The sequence below is a fragment of the Leptonychotes weddellii genome, unplaced genomic scaffold, assembly GCF_054177405.1.
Source record: "Leptonychotes weddellii isolate Sample4059 unplaced genomic scaffold, ASM5417740v2 HiC_scaffold_4755, whole genome shotgun sequence".
Lineage (NCBI taxonomy): Eukaryota > Metazoa > Chordata > Mammalia > Carnivora > Phocidae > Leptonychotes > Leptonychotes weddellii.
The window spans coordinates 3,470-8,670 of record NW_028014682.1 but is presented as its reverse complement, the minus strand read 5'-3'; the positions used below and the strand labels follow the sequence as shown (position 1 = coordinate 8,670).

Genomic DNA, 5,201 nt, shown 5'->3' with positions numbered 1-5,201 from the left:
AAGGTCCACCGTACTCTGGTATGACCTCATCTTAACTGATTATACCTGCAACAACCCTACTTCCAAATAAGGTCACATTCTGAGGTATAGCGGGTTAGGACGTCAACATGTCTTTTGGGAAGGACAGATTTCAACCCATGGCAGGCTCTATTCTTCCATTGACTTTGCTGATAGACATGAAGGAAGGAAGGACAACCAGCAGGTACTGAGATTTTTCTCTGTCCTCCATCTGTGCTTGATACTTTAATCTTCACACACTCCATTTTTATCAACAAGGACACTGAGACTCAAGAAATCAGGTAACCTATTTAGTGATAAGGACCCATAAAAGGCCAAGTTTGAAAATGAATACAAGTTCCTGTGATGACATAGTGTCATTCATGTGTAGTTTTAGATAAAATTCATGTAGTATACAATAACAGATCCCTGAGCAAATACGCTCCCTGGGCAAATATAATTGTATTGCATGTTATAATGTGTTTTAGAAATAGAATAAAGTGACACCAATAAATTAAACTAAACACTTAGCATCTGGGTGAGAGATAATCACAAGTAGAGCAACATTAAAATAAAAAAGCTTACCATTAAAGGTCCTACAACTAGTATACTTATTTATGGTTTATTCAGAATTCTGTAAGATAGCATTCCTTTCAAGTTTTATATTCTACTTTTTGGTTATTATGGTGTTTTACAGCAGAAAATTTGTTAGAAACATAAAAGGGGATGCTTTGCCATCATTTTTGTCCCTGGGAAAAAATATGTGTATGTTTATATATTTATAATATATTATATTGTAATATATTATAGAATGAGCATAAAACGAAACATGGTAAAGAGGATTCTGTTATATGAAATCAATATTAGTAATTTACGACATAACAAAGCTAAGCTTTTGAACAACTCCATAAGAATTAGAAAATTCTTACACATCATTCATATGTGGTATTTAAGAAACAAAACAAATGAACAAAGGCAAAAAAAGAGTGATACAAACCAAGAAACAGACTCTTTTTTTTTTTTTTAAGAGAGAGAGCATGTGGATGGGGGAGGGAGGAGTGGCAAAGGTAAAGGGAGAAAAAGAATCTTAAGCAGACTCCATGCTCAGCAGGCAGCCCAACACAGCCCTTGATCTCATGACCCTGAGATCATGACCTGAGCCAAAATCAAGAGTCAGTCTCTTAATCAACTGAGCCACCCAGGTGCCCCTGCACTAAGAAACAGACTCTTAACTACAGAGAACAAACTGACGGCTATCAGAGGGGAGGTGGGTGGTTGGATGGGTGAAATAGGTGATGCGGATTAAAGAGTACACTTATGATGAGCACTGAGTCATGTATGGGATTGTTGAATCACTATATTGTACACCTGAAACTAATATAGCACTGAATGTTAACTATACTGAAATTAAAATTAAAAACTTAATTTAAAAAAGAGAGAGAAAAAGAGGGGGCACCTGGGTGACTCAGTCGGTTGGGTGTCCAACTCTTGATTTTGGCTCAGGTCATGATCTCAGGGTCCTGGGATCAAGCCCCACGTTGGGCTCCATGATCAGTGGGGAGTCTGCTTGTGGATTCTCTCTCCCTCTCCCTCTGCCTGGTCCCCCACTTGCTCACACTCTCTCTCTCTCTCAAATAAATAAATAAATCTTTAAAAAAAAATAAGAGAAAGAAAAGAAAGAAAATTCTTACACAGCTACTCTTGAAAAAAGCCATTTGACTTTTTACTGAAAGAGAGCATCTGGATGTATTAATTATCTTGATCTTGGTAATCATTCCACAATGCACATGTATATCAATCATCGTGTTGTACACTGTAAATACAAACCATGGTATTTTTCAATTATTCCTCAATAAAGTTGGAAAAAAAAGAGTATCTCAACACATTGGAAATCAAAATGACATGAGTTTCTCGGCCTTTAGGCTAAGATTAAGTGTAGTATCTGTTCTTATCAGTTTCTCATTTTCCAGACAAGGCACAGGGACAGTAGAATTATAATCCTCAATGATGTCCATGAAAATGCTAAAATTGGAGGATTTTAATAAAATGTAATTTTACTTTATTACATTTTATGCATAATGTTTTCTTAGTTCAAAATCTACACAGGACAGTCTTTCATAATTCATAAAAGAAGCTGTGGGGAACAGCAGAAAGGGCATTAATCTGAGTGGGGAATGCAAGTGAAAGGTCAGGCTTGAGCAGGAAGGGGAGCAGAGAAAAGTAAAAAAGAAACCACAACACAGATCAGGAGACATGGGTGTCTGGCCCACACAAACAAAGCTCTCCATCAGACCTTCAAATAGGGGCGCCCGGGTGGCTCAGTAGGTTAAGCATCTGCCTTTGGCTCAGGTCATGATCCCAGGGTCCTGGGATTGAGCCCTGCGACAGGCTCCCTGCTCAGTGGGGAGTCTGCTTCTCCCTCTCCCTCTGCCCCTCCCTGCTTCTGTTCTCTCTCTCTCATGCTCACTCTCTCTCTCTCTCTCAAACAAACAAATAAATGAAATCTTAAAAAAAAAAAAAAGGCCTTCAAATATTCAGATTCTGTCCTGAGTAAACCATCAGGGGAACAACCAGCACCCCAAGTTGCTCGATCACAATGAAGACTTGGTTCAAGTCTACTAGACTCCTTAAGGGATACAACCCAGCCAAGTTGTCCCCAGAATTCATTCTTAATTTGTTTAAAAGATAAGACAAAATATTTTGGATTGATGTGGATTATAGTCAGCATGTTGATTTCCAATAGGACTAAAAGAACAATAAGCTTCATCTCCAATACGTATATGACATTTCATGTGACTGTATGTTCACTTCATAGGACATGTACAGAAGAAGCTCTTTTGTGCCACAGAAAGAGCATAAACCTGAGGATAAATAGCCAAGCTTAGGTCTTCCATCCACCAGATATGTGAACCCTCATTTAACCCTCTGAGCTCTGTCTTTCCAATAGGTATCTTTCTTCCGACCCTTTTGCTTTATATTGTTTATGACAATTTCACTATCTTAAAATACATTTTTTTTCTTAAATTAGTAATATCTTTACTTTTAAAAAGGCTGGGATGTGAAAGGCATGGCCAAAAATTAATATTTAATGGGCTCCGCACTGGGTGAAGAAGCCTACTTAAAAAAAAAAAAAAGTCATATATTCAAAAAATCAGTGACCAGTCTTTCATCAAAACATGGTGAGTTGGGGGGCACCTGGGTGGCTCAGTCATTAAGCATCTGCCTTCGGCTCAGGTCATGATCTCAGGGTCCTGGGATCAAGCCCCACATCGGGCTCCCTGCTCAGCGGGAAGCCTGCTTCTCCCTCCTCCACTCCCCCTGCTTGTGTTCCCTCTCTTGCTGTGTCTCTCTCTCTCTGTCAAATAAATAAATAAAATCTTTAAAAAAAAAAAAACATGGTGAGCTGGCAGATTCAATTAAGACCAAAAATAATATACTCTATCCCTTAACAAATTCCACCTTTAAAATTGCTGTAAGTTTATCAAAAATGGAGGCCTAAAGAGAAAACAAATAAATTAGCATAAAATAATCTTTATTTTAAAAGGGCTATTAAGTCATCGTGGCATATAATCAAAGAACTAAACTGGTTTTATGACCAAAAAACTGATCAAATTCCAGAAATGTGCTACCTGCCACGCTTAAACACCTCTTTGCTGAAATAGAGAAATAGCATGGGATTTAGAGTCAGTTGTATGACCAGTATGCAATAAATATTGCTTTGAATTAGATGTGATTTAATTTGCCATGACTTCTGCAACTCCAGAAACCCACTAGGAGCTTAGCTGTTAAGATGAACTCAAACATATAGTGCTTTTGTTAATCATTAATGGCCCTGTTCCACCAAAATTAAATTTCCACAGCTGCCAACCACAAAAGTTTGGTTGTCTCCTGAAGGCTAGAGTTAGAGTCTGATCCAATAATGGACAATGTAGCTCACCTTCAGTTATAAGCAATCACTCTGTAACCCTTAACCCTGCAGGTAAATGGATCCAACCCACTAACCAAGCATAATGTCATCAAGAAAACTACTCACAGTTTTCCAGTTACAGCAACAGATTATCAAACATACTGATTACTAAATTTCTAAAGAAAATTCAAGAAAAACAATCCATCTCTCCTGACCCCATTACCTCAACCCCAATTCATTCTCTTAATTCAACTTGTAAGACCAGTCAAAATACAGTCATATTTGATGATAGGGAAATTATAATAGTTAGCATTTATGCAATGCTCCTATGTCTTTGATGTTTTACACGCACTATTTTATTTAATCATCACAACATACCCATAAAGGAGGTAGTGGATGTTAAATCCATTTTATAGATAAAATTACTGAGGCTTAGTAAGAGTAAGTGTTTTCCCAAGTTCACACAACTGGAAGAGGGATTTCAATTGGTCAGACTCCAGAGCCCATGGTTAAGAATACATGCTCCAGAACATCTATTATCAACATGAGAAGGTTTCCTTTATTTCTTTTTGGTGAAAAAAGAATTTTTTTTAACAGCAAGATTGTATGTTTTTAAATATGTATGTGTGCATAAAGTAAAATCCACATTTATCCATAGAAAAATACCTGAAATGACATACTGGAGGCGTTAATGGTTCTCATTTCTGAGGGATAGAGTCATGAGGGAGAATTCATTTTTTTATCTGTATTTTCTACATATTTTTTTCATAGGCTCCACGCCCAACATGGGGCTTGAACTCAAGACCCTGAGATAAAAAATCAAATGTTCTACCCACTGAGCCAGTCAGGCACCCATGTATTTGCTAATTTTTCTACAACAATCGATAATAAAAAAGAACAAAGTTATTTTGGTTATAAAAATAACACGCCAGAGTTTACATTGTCAGAGAAGGAAATCACAGATTAGGCTTATTTTAATGATGAGTTTAACAGAAAACAGAAAAACTGAAGGCCTCGATGAAAATTAAATGACTGTAAAATAGCATGAAAAGATGCTTAACAGCACTCACCCTCAGGGAAATGCAAATCAAAACCACAATGAGATCTCACCCCACACCTGTCACAATGGCCAGTATCAAAAAGACAAGAAAGAACAAGCGTTCGTGAGGATGTAGAGAAAAAGGAACCCTCTTACAATGCTGGTAGGAATGCAAACTGGTGCAGCCACTGTGGAAAACAGCATGGAGGTTCTTCACAAAATTAAAAATAGAACTACCCTATGATCCAGTAATTCCAC

The 5,201-nt window shown here is 37.4% G+C and overlaps 1 pseudogene; it reads left to right on the top strand.

Annotated features, from left to right (window-relative positions):
• The first annotated feature begins 1,900 nt into the window (after window positions 1-1,900).
• On the top strand, window positions 1,901-2,076 carry LOC115941919 (U2 spliceosomal RNA; annotated as a pseudogene).
• Window positions 2,077-5,201: the final 3,125 nt, after the last annotated feature.